Raw genomic sequence first — 13640 nt, forward strand, 5'->3', positions numbered from 1 at the left:
GCGATTGAAGGAAAAAGAAAAGTTTTAAAATACCGAATTTTTATACAATGATTAGTTTATATTGATTAAAATATCACGACTGGTATATTACATTACTTGAAAAAAGTTCATATTTTCAGTATATTCGGTAATACAATTTTGCGATGTGAAATCGAAAGTACATCGCAAAAATATGTGACATAACGATATACACACTATAAATAACGCAAGTAGATTGATCATTTTATATATAAAATATATACAATTCACTACGCATTCACAATTTGCATTCCTGGGTTTACCACGTGACGATGATGGATCAATGTACTTGCCTTATTTATAGTTAACTGGTAGTTACCTGGTAGACATACTCAGTAAAATTTATTACCGAATATACTGAAAATATGAAATTTTAACAACGTTGTTCAAGTAATGTTATATACCAGTCGTGATATTTTGATCAATATAAACTAATAATTGTAAAAGAATACGGTATTTTAGAACTTTTCTTTTTTCGTCAAGCGCGGTTGACAGTCCCTTTAAGGGTCGCCTTCTATAGTCTGGCAGAAAAGTGGCACATTTTAACTAAACCCGACATTGAGGTGTATATTACATGAAAACGTGTTTTTTTGCTAGGGAGCATGTTACTGATGAAGAATCCAAATGATGCTGGGCTGGTTTCTTTTTTTTGCCATTTAGGATGACGTCCAAGATTGCGGCCGTTTTCAGTCTTATTTATTAAAACATGTAGATATTAATTTTTCATGTATTATAATGTCATTTTGAGACTGGTATACATGTTCAATATAAATGAAGAAGTGCAAACGTGTGTAATACAAAACAATGAAGATGGCGTCAAAAATGGCTGTCAGAATTAAGATGACTGCTCAAAGATTGCGCCTCAAACCAAGATTATATCCAGATTTCTTATAAGAATATGTAAAAATATTTCAATTACGTAGCGATTTAGTGTTTACTATGTGTTCCAATTTTTTTTCAATAATACATATGAAGATTATAGTATAACAAGAACATATCGACCTAATTCTGACGATTGGAGAAACGTTATATCATCTTTGTGTACAGGAACAGCAACTTCGTCAAAGGTATGATTTGTGTTATAAAAATATACCGGTGAAATACATGTCATTAAACACGTTATATATCTATTGACACACCATTATACGTATGTTCAGCCTTTTTTCATCAAGGTCATGATGATTAGATCACACTTTTCAAACATCATGGTATAAATGAGTATGTATTCTAGTTTAGCTGTATATGTTGTGAGTTGTTGTCTAGCATATAGTGATTTTCTTATGTAAATATTAGGTCAGTTCCTTTGATTGTCTTTTATACCAACAATTACATAACGCAATAAGCTATAATTCTCAATCTTTCTTTTCTCATCGGCAAAGTAAGTTATCTAACGGGTAAGTTTTGTCTAATAATTGTTACATTATATAATGAAGCTTTTAAAGGGACCTATTCACATATGTGTGCATGTATTAAAGTTTGTCATTAAATGCTTTATATTGATAAATGTTAACATTGGATCTAAAAAGCTCTATTAAAAAGAAGAAAGAAAAAAATCTATTCCCAACTGGGCGCAAACCACTGACCCCTGGAGTAAAAGTCTAACGCAAGAGACCACTCGACCATCCGTGCTCATACAATGAGTGGTATATTTATACTTTATATAAGAAATGCTCGTAGTGTCAAAAAATACGACAACAACAGAACTCTCAAAATTTTTCAATCGTTTCGCGTTGCAACGCTTTATAATTTTTAGGTTATATCGTCAAAAGATGCCTATAATGGATATTTTGGAGCATGGTAAATATTCAGTATTACTGATTCCTCACAAATATAATAACTACCACGAAAATTTACGAATCTGAAACATTTTTGTTTAATTTTGTCAATTTACCAAAACGTGAAACAGTCCCTTTAACAAGCGCAAATTATAGTAAATAGTAGTCGCACTTGATGACATAAGAATCAAAGTGTTTAACATGGGTTATCGCTTGTACACCCACATTTTATCAATTAAATCACATTGTTAAGAGCTAAATCAACATTTGATGCTCCTGTAATCGGTAAAAGGATGTTTGATGCCTCGTCCTTTCCCCAACCATAAGCACATGGATTTAGATCTGGGGGTCTGCATCTAATGCGTGTTTTTATATACACGCCTGAATGTGAATACGTTTTACAATTTAATATAATGATTTCGTGGTTGGCTGCGAGCTTGTTAGCGATAGCATAGCCTTACCCGACTTGCATACCCTGGCTGCGCAAAGGGTTTGTCTTGTAAAAGACATTTAATCTCTCTGCATCAGGCTTAACGTAGCATGCTGAGACAAATCTGGTCGCTTCCTTTACAACTTCTTTTATACAAGCTGTCATATCGTCTAACAGTCTGATGTAGTTACATGCCCTCAGCATATTAATACCTGCCACAGTGTCGCATCCAGAGTTAGCGTTAGTAGACAGCAAGTCGGTTGGATATTTCTATGATTGAAGGCAGTTTTTGCGAATGTCTATTACTCCTCTTTCTCTCACTGGTGGTTCCATGATGATCAACAATGAAAGTTTAATAACAACAAAGTAATGTAACAACAAAACACACACGTCTGTATCATTAGCTACCACATAAATGCCAGTGAGTTCTGCTTTACAGCATCAACCATTTGCTTTATCATAATAAATCAGCTTCTTCGTGTTTTGTTTTAATTTTATTTAATTAATTTGATTATGACACCTTTATATATGTCAGTGGGCGTATCATGATCTTTCCTAACGACCAACTTCTGTGTTAGAGTGAATAAGAGGTGAAATTCTTTATCCGTGCATAAAGCATTACACATCAGAGAGATCAGCTGTTGTTTGTTCTCAGGGACACCTAGTATAACATTCTGTGGTGGTGATACAATTTGAACCGTTAGTTTGTACCCCCTTGAGACATTGGATTGTCTATCTGTCCTTGCCACACTCTTGGTACTGAACATCATGTATCGGTCAAACAATAAGTAGTTTCAACCTATTTAGATATTGACCCATAAAAAGTGTCCGTCAATGAATTTTCAAATTCAATAATCTGGCTATTTGCAATATATATTGCTTGAGCAACAGTAGCAGACGTTGGTGCTATTTTGTCAGTTATAATGTTGACTAGACTGGGTGGATACTTGCTTGGATCCAATGCATCTCTACATTCTGTCAACTTTCTCCGAATACTTGCTTTATCTTTAGCATTTGCATTAATCCTCCCCCGCCTTTCTTCTTTGTTGTCATCAGTGTCCACTAAATTGGCACGGATCACTTCTATCAGATCTTCTTCCATCCTGCTGCAAATATGCAGGCTAAAACTCCAAACCTTGAGGGTTTCAGGTTTAAGTGTCGTACCTATAATTCCCTTCTTACCATGGCCATATCTCATAAAAGTCGTTTCTATGAACATGTCGCACCATATGATATTCCATAACCACGGAACATGTCTCATTACATGCTCACCCTTTAAAAACTTGTATTGTGCGCTTTCAGTTATTTACTCTATTGATCTTAGATAATATAAGCCTTATCTCGCGTAGTTTATGTGTGAAGCGGCAAAGAAGTATGGTAACATGAACTTAACTGATGCCAAGTGCAGCGGCCAATCATATTCTCTATCTACTCGAACATATATCATTAAAAGATATACTGCCTTAATCAAGCAATCAACCCACAATTAAGACGTACGATGTTGTTAAGATTCATTTCTAGATCATCAAATGTCTGAAAAATTATTTTCAGTGAATACCTTGCGCAACAAATCCTGTGTCACTATTCGTTATGCCCGCACAATCTCAAAATATTTCTTCCCATTTAGGATTTGGAAGACTCCAGAAAATGTTGACTCAAGCAGCTGTTCCAACCTCCTATTTGCCATTAGAGTCACCCTGACCCCCAAACAACTCATCAGGAAGTGCATACAAACCGAGACGTAGACATTCTGAAACTTGTCTGGGTACTCCCAGATTATATTGACTGCAACTCTATATAGTTGTAAAACACCTGTAAAGACAGTGCAGTTCTGACCACACTGTGATGATAATACTTTTGCATTTTTAGATATGTGATTATCGTGTCTGGGTCTGCAGGTGTCATATCTAAAAGTGGGTCTGACTGTATGCCCCTGCTCTTGGCAGAACCGTATATTATATCAATTGTATTCAGGACATGACTATGTGGTAAGTGTATCTTGATGAAATCTAGTTTGCTTCGCATGATTCGCGGACACAACCAATTCGGCCAGAAGTTTAAGAGGCAAAACCTGTTTTTGTGCCATTTCTACTGGAATATGTAGTTTTTCCGGTCCTTGAAATCGCTCAACTCCTACTTACCTTTGACACTACATTTGCTTACTGAGCTGAAGAAACATTCACCCTATGTTTTTTCGAATTAAACATATATCAACTGAAACAATAATGGTAAAAGCAACAGCAAGGGAAGTAACTAATCTTTAAACATGCTTCACTCTTCAAAGGGAAGTAACTTGCGTAAATTGTTATTTTATGTATTAGGAACAAACTTAAGAATTATATTTTGTGTAGTCAAATCTTACTCGATGTTAATCAAACGGGTGTAAAACATTGGTGCTTAAAGGGGCCTTTTCACAGATTTTGGCATTTTTTAACTTATTCATTAAATGCTTTATATCGATAAATGTAAATATTGGATCGTAAAAGCTCCAGTAAAAAATCAAGAATAAAATTAAAAAAAGGACCAAGTTTCGAACCAGTGACCCCTGGAGTCCTGCCACAGTCCTGAAGTAAAAACGCTTTAGCCTACTGAGCTATTCCGCCGTGTACATACACTAAAAGTATTTTATACCTTATATAAGCAATCTTCGTAGTTTCACAAAATTTAACGACAAAAACGGAACTCTCCAAATTAAATAATCGTTTCGCGTTGCAACGCTTTATAATTTTTAGGTTTTAAAATCGTCAAAAGATGCATATAATGGCTATATTAGACCATGGTAAATGTTCAGTATTACTGTTTCCTCACAAATATCATAACTAAAACGAAAATTTGCGAATCTGAAACAACTTTTTTCAATTTTGTCAATTTACCAAAGCGTGAAAAAATCCCTTTAACGAAATGTGTACATGATGTGCGCGCCTAGTTTATTATGCAGTACTTTTTGTGTTGCTTATGGTTTCTTAGTTTCCTTGTTGGTAATCTCTTCGTTTTATGTAAAATAATACATTTTAAAGATTGTAGTGGATAATATTGACTGGTCTTTACAAAATGCCATTCAGAAATACAGTTTGTTTAGTTTGAATAGCATGTCATTTTGATAAAATGTAGTGGAATGGAATTTAAACTTCAATTATTTGCATAAGCGTCTATATTGGAAGCAATCTTGTGTATTTGGAGTTTGATTTCGATTAATTCACTTCAGAAACATTAACCATCATAACCTTATTCTATTTTAGGCTGAAAAAGCTCAGAAATAATGTATAAAGTCATGATTATATCACCACACACGTTAAAATGCTGAAAACGGCGGACATATTGGATGCCATATTGGATTTCTGAATACCCCCAAACAAACCAGCCCGGCATCATTTGGATTATTCATCAGTAACATGTCCCCTAAAAAAATACTTAAACATTTACTATACACCCAAATGCCGGGTTTATATCATTTTCTGCCGGACTAAAGCGATTTATGAGCGTAATGACATATAAACAGAATCGGTGACGATTTATTTTGTTCATTTTGTAAACAGTTTTCTTAAATTGTGAATGGCATTTTAGGAAATGAAAAGAACTAACCCGAAACGCATAATAAGTTAGGAATTGATAAATATGTGACAATAGTGGTCCAACGTATATTCGCATTTCAATATTACAGAGGTCAATTAACTATTAATATAAGGATGATTGATAAAATATGAGGACAAACAACAAATGATGAAATGCATCCTTGAAAAACGCTGTTAGGACACTCGTTTATTGTTTGTATGTTTATGAACTCACCTTAAACACCTGACAGAACCAAATGACTGAATCTAGTGCCATTGAAAATAAGAATATAAAATAACGAAGCTAAAGTTATTACTGCATGTATTGTATGTTTAAAAAATAACGCAAATATATTGTTTCCAAGGGATATTATAAATACTTTATAAGACACAGTGTAAGTAAACCCAACACGATTTGAAGATTGTCTTGTTTAACTTCGTTTGTAAGGTGCATTGTTTACATATTCCAGGATAACCATCACATTTTAGTCAAAACTTTTGAAATTCTGGATTAGCGCTCGTTACGAAAAAATCTACATACGTTTGGGTAACGCGACCAGTAGAATTTTCTTCTAAATCAACCATTATTTGTGTTCCGCCATACAGTGCTCGGACAAAAATAGATCTGTTTAAACCACTGCCGGAAACTGGAAGGGTTACTCGATATGTGTACATCCGGTATCTGTAACAAATTGTACTTTTTTTTCCCCGTGGTATATATACGAAAACAAACAAAAGACTGCTTTTTATCACCATTAAGCATCTCTTGACTGTTTTGTTTTTCACCAAAAACTAGTGGTTGTCAAGCATGCACGAGGACCTCAAATATATCAGCGCATCGGACGCCAATATCCAGATCCTCGCGCTTATCGACGGGATGCATTTTCTCATAAAAAGTAAACGTATCATACGTAAACTTGGACGATGGGAAGATTACATTCATTTTCTGAAATTCGTTTTGAATTGTGTCATGAAGAAACCGGGTAGCCTCCACTATCAGATATGTGTCAACCCAAAGAATTTTAAATATATGTTGTACACTGGTGTCGACTGAATCCTTTAAAAAAAAGTTCGGAAAAGGCCGAAATAAGAATAAAACTAAGTTGAAACACATCACTTGATGCAATTGCAAACATTCCTTCCTCATATGAAGGAATTTAAGAAAACGATTGATACAATACATGAAAAGTCTCAAATCCTTTCCATGTTTTGTTAAAGAATTAATGACCATGTTTGAAAATCACAAACTTGACTGCGTGCTCATTTATTTCCAACAGCCTTTCGTATTACAAACTCAAAACCGCAATGCACATTATATAACCTCATGCATCTACGATAAGGTACTTCTTTCCCGACTGGAAAGTTGAAAGGCCACCCATTCCTTCATTGTTCAATTTACTGTGTCTACTGTATATAGACGCAGCCACTGGTTCTAATGCAAAAGTAAGTTTTTCCTTCGCTAATCCGGCCTGTAAAAAGATATTTAACTGTTATCCGTATATCCAAACGAATTATGTCATCTGGAAAACATATCAAACTTTAATTTTGTATGATTTCATCTAACATAACACATGATATTACACATCCAAACTATATATATATTTGCAATAAGAGAAATGTATATTACCATGGTAAACACAAAACAGTACGAACAACACAACTGTTAAGTTGTTATAACGTCAACACGAATTGCCGGCATTGAGCATATGACGTTGAAGTCATCATTATTGTTATATCACAGAGATTAGACATTGAACACAAACAAAACACAAACAGTTGGTCATCAAAAGTACGGGACATTCTTAACCAAACCGGTTTTAACGATGTTTGGCTATTCCCCGAATATGTGGACGCTAATCAATTTATCCAGTTACTTAAAAACAGATTACGAGACCAGTATATCACTAACTGGAATATAAAGGTCACATCATCTAGTTCAATGATTTTATATAAGGAATTAAAAACAGTATTCGAAAGATCGGCTTATCTTGATATTGTTGAAAATAAAAAAACACAGGAACATTATATCTAAATTACGTTTGTTATCTCACAAATTAAATTATTTATTGAACCGGGTAGACACCAGAACAATGTTAGAGATCAACGTAAATGTGTTTTATGCAACCTTAATTATATCGATAATGAATATCACTTTGTTCTTACATGTCCTTACTATGCCGATGTTAGGAAAACATTAATTCCAAAGTATTACAGATGTCGCCCAAATATGTTTAAGTTTATCGAATTACTTAATAGTTCAAATAAAAATGTGTTAAGAAAACTAGCCATGTTTTGTTTAAAAGGCTTTGAAATGCGAGAAAATGTCTTACATATGTGAACATGTTTCATTGTAGTATATTTTATTTACTTGATTGTATTTGTAATGCATTGATGCACTCTGACAAAATTGTGTTTACTTGTTTGTCAATGGTCAAAGGCGTTTTGCCGATTTTCCAATACAAAACTTGAAACTTGCTATGTAGTATACATTATATATCTTTCATAAAGCTACTAAGCGTATATTAATGTTATACTTGTTGCAATCATTAAACAACGTTTTTACATTATGTGGCTACTCAGTATTAACCTCTTCCATGTGACATTCTCACTTAAACATGTTGTATTTCATTCCTTTTTTAATTGATCTTCCTTCGAAATGATGTATAGATTCTATTTTGTATTTAATTGTAACGCATGCTGTTATTGTATATGTATGTTAACGACGATGACCTGTATATATGCTTAAGTCAAATAAACTAGTATGTTCTGTTCTGTTCTGTTATTGTTAATACGAATCACACGTTAGAGAAGGAACAAACCCAATAGAAGTTACACTGGCGAAGTATCAATGTCTCAATTAAAACATTACTCAACATACTAATCATTAAATGTGTGGTTTTCGCCTTTTAACCACAAATAACACTCATGAAAGCTGTGCCGATCGTAATATATACGCAATATCTAAATATAAAATAATCACTATTTCGAAAGTATTCATTTAAGACGACGTGATTCATTATAACGAGATGTTACGTAATTTACAGCAGGGTCATTGAAAATCATGTTTCCAATTTAATTTTCGTTTCAATGTCTTTATCCCAAGTTATTTACCCAAATAAATGACAATTTTATATATACAGGTGCATCCGTATACTTAAATATTCCAACTAGACAATAACCAGTCTCAATCTGAACTGCACATCGTGGCTGAAATAACTGATCGACTGCAGTCTATATAAATTTTATATTTACTTATAGTCAGAAGGCATTTGTTTGTGTCTCATCTAACTTTTCGTTAAAATAAGATCCGGATGGAGGCACCAACAACACGAATGTAAGCAAATATTTCGGGTTTTGTTATCTGTCAAGAAAAGAGAAATAATATAAAGAAGTGCAACTCCAGCTGCTGGAGCAGTATTGCATTCTCATTATATACAATTAGTTGGTCCTTTAATTGAGGCAAGTGACCAATTGCCAAAACAGTACGAAACAGCACAATACGAAACAACATAGAAACTGTTGGAATCGTAGCTACACGCATTTGGCCCGGCAGTTCACCGATAAAGTTTGCAGATATATCAGGTTTCAGTTTGCAGAAAAAACAAGAATGCTAGCGTTATTTCTCATTATCGCGCATAAATACTCTAACTACAACCAACAAGCAGATTTTCCGTTTCAAATGTGTTCCGATACTTTAAAAATCTACCAAAATTCAGTTTCATGTCTAGCTATGTTAGAGATACTTATTAACAACATTACTGTCTAAGCCGGATGCTCGTTTGGTCTTAGTATACATTTGACTTCAATACTATTGAATGATGTATTTCGTTGATTCTTTGCCTTAAGTAATGTATTCTCCTATAATCAAACGTCTTGTTACATCAACGCTACGTACAATGTACGTCATTCCCTATATTAGGAGTACGTCTCTATCATAAGCATTAATACAATGGACAACATTCCGCATTATTCATATTTAAACCTCGCTAAAATGGGTAATTATACAGTGTAGTATGATGACCAGTATGATGAACAGTATGATGACAAGAGTGACGACCAGAATGATGACCAGTAATATGACCTAGTGATGACCAGAGTGACGACCAAAGTGACGACCTGAATGATGACCAGTATGCTGAACTAATGATGACCAGTGTATTGACCAGAACTATGACTAGAATGATGACTAGTTATGACCTAGTGATGACCAGTATGATGAACAGAGTGACGACCAGAGTAATGACCAGAATAATAACCAGAGTGATGACAAAAATGATAACCAGTATGATGACCAGAGTAATTTGGAGTGATAAATCCAGTGTGAGGACCGGTATGATTAGCAGAGTGATGACCTCTGAATGAACAGATTTAAGACAAGCCTGATGACAAGTGGGACGAACACAAAGATAGATAACCCGACAGGCGACCAGAATGTTGTCCAGCATAAGGACAAGAATGATGACCATTATGAAAAACAAAGGGGTAATGACGATAGTTGTGACCAGAGTGATGATCAGTATGATGAACATAATGATGACCAAATTTGTGAAGAATATGATGACCAATGATGGCCATATGGATGACAACTGTGTTGACCTTTATGATGACCAGTATGATGACCGGAATAATGGCCAGAGTGGAAATCAGAGTGATCAAAAGAGTGATGACCAGTATGACGACCAGTATGATGACCAGTTTAAGAACAGTATGACGAAAAGTATGATGATCAGTATGATGACCAGAACGATGACCTGTATAATGACCATTATGACGATCAGCATGCCGACTAGTATGATGACCAGTAAATGGACTAGTATGATGGCAGTATGACGACCAGTATGACGACCAGTATGACAACCAGTATAATGACAGTGTGATAAACAGTATGAAGACAGTATAATGACCGGTATGATGACCAGTATGATGACTAGTATTATTGCCAGAGAGATGACCAGAGTGATGAACAAGGTGATGAACAGAGTGATGACCAGAGAGGTGAAACAAATGATGACCAGTATGATGAGCATAGTGATGACAACAGTTATGACCAGAGTGTTAACCATAGTGATAACAATAGTGTTGACTATTGTGATGACAAGTACGATGACCAGCATGATGACCAGTATGATGACCAGTAAGAGGAACAGTATGATGACCAGAATGATGACCACTTTGATGACCAGTATAATTACCAGAATAATGACCAAATAGTTGACCAGAGTGATGACAAGTATGATGACCAAAGTGATGTCCATGATGACGACAAGTATGATAACCAGAATGATGACAAGCCGGATTACCAGTGTGATGACCTGAATAATGACCAGTATGATTGCCACAGAGACTACCTGAGTGATGAACATAGTGATGAACAAAGTGATGACAAGAGTGATGAACAAATGATAACCAGAATGATAAGCATAGTGATGACCAAAGTGATGACCGGAGAAATGAATAGTATGGTGGCCAGAATGATGACCAGAATGATCATCATAATGATGGCCAGTATAATGACTAGTATGATGACCAGTAAGATGACCAGTATGATGACCAGTATGATGACCAGTATGATGACCAATATAATGACCAGTATGATGACCAGTATGATAACCAGTATGATGACCAGTATGATGACCACAATATTATCTGGTATGACGACCGGTATGATGACCGGAATGATGACCATTATGTTGACAAGTATGATGACCAGAATGATGACCAGTATGATTACAAGTGTGATGACCAGTGGGATGACCAGTGGGATGACCAGTGTGATGACCAGTGTGATGACCAGTATGATGACCAGTATGATGACCAGTATGATGACCAGTATGATGACCATTATGATGACCAGTATGATGACCAGTATGATGACCGATATGATAACCAGTATGATGACCAGTATTATGACCAGTATGATAACCAGTTTTTTGAACATTATAATGACCAGTATGATGACCAATATGATGTCAAGTATGATGCCAGTATGATGACCCGTTAAATGATCAGTATGATGACCAGTATGATCACCATTATGATAACCAGTATGCTGACCAGTATGATGGCCAATACGATGAACAGTATGATGACCAGAATGATTAATAATATGATGACAAGTATGATAACCAGTATGATGACCAGTGTGATGACCAGAATGATGTTCAGAATGATGACCAGTATGATGACCAGTATTATGACCAGTATTATGACCAGTATTATGACCAGCATGATGACCAGTATAATGACCAGTATGATGACCAGTATGGTGACAAGTATGATGACCAGTATGATTTCCAGTATGATGACTAGTATGATGACCAGTGTGATGACCAGTATGATGACCTGTATGATGACTTGTATCATGACCAGTAGGATTACCAGTATGATGAACTATACTTTGTGAATTATCATGACCAGTATCATGACCAATATGATGAATAGTATGATTACCAGTATGATGACCAGAACTTTGACCAGTCTGATCACCAGAAATATGTCTTGTATGCTGAATAGTATACGGAAAAGTATAATGACCAATATGATGACTAGTATGATAACCAGTATACTGACAAGTATGATGACCGTTATGATGACCAGTTTGATGATCAGTATATGACCAGTATGATGACAAGTATGATGACAAGTATTATGACAAGTATGATGACAAGTATGATGATCAGTTTGATGATCAGTATGATGATCGGTATGATGACCAGTGTGATGACCATTATGATGACCAGTATTTTGTACAGTATTAGAACCAGTATGATTACCAACGTGATGAATAGTTTATGAGCAGTTTGATGACTTGTGTTTTGACAAGTATGATGACTCGTATGATGACCAGTATGATAACAGGTATGATAACCAGTACGATGACCATACTGATGACCAGTCTGATGATAAGTATGATGACCGGTATGGTTACTTGTATGATTACCAGTATACTAACCAGTATACTGACCAATACAATAAACAGTTTATTAACTATTATAATGACTATTATTATCACACGTATGATATCCAGTAGGATGATTTGTATAATGACCAGTTTTATGACCAGTGTGATTATCAGTATGCTGACCAGTATGTTGACCAGTATAATGACCAATATGATGAGCATTGTGATTGCCAGAAAGATGACCAATATAATGACCAGTAAGATGACTAGTATTATGACCATTATGATGACGAGAATGAGGATCAGTAAGATGACAAGTATAATGACCAGTATAAGGAATAGTTAAATGACCAGTATTATGACTAGTATGATGACCAGTATAATGACCAGTATGATGACCATTACGATGAGCAGTTTGATGATAAGTTTGATGAATAGTATGATGAATAGTATGATGACCAGTATGATGACCAGTTTGATGACCAGAATAATTAATGGGATGTTGACAAGTATGATAACCAGTATACTGACAATTTTGATGGCCGGTATGATTACCAGTATGATGATTAGTATGGTGACCTAATTTTTTACCAGACTAGTATGATGACCAGTTTGATGACCAGTATAATGACTTTCACCATGACTAGTATGATGATCAGTATGATTAAAGGTATGATAATCAGTATGATGACCAGTATGAAGACTAGTATCATGACCATTATCATGACCAGTATGATGACCAGTTTAATTACTAGTTTGATGAGTTGTATGATGACAAGTATGATAGCAGGTATGATAACCAATACGATGACCAGTCTGATGATTAGTATGATGAACATTATGAATACTTGTATGATAACCAGTATGCTGACCAGTATAATAAGCAGTTCGCTGACTATTATGATGACCAGTATGATGACCATTGTGATTATCAGTATGATTACTTGTATGACGGCCAGTATGAT

Source organism: Dreissena polymorpha, chromosome 11 (genome assembly GCF_020536995.1).
Source record: "Dreissena polymorpha isolate Duluth1 chromosome 11, UMN_Dpol_1.0, whole genome shotgun sequence".
NCBI classification, from domain to species: Eukaryota; Metazoa; Mollusca; class Bivalvia; order Myida; family Dreissenidae; genus Dreissena; species Dreissena polymorpha.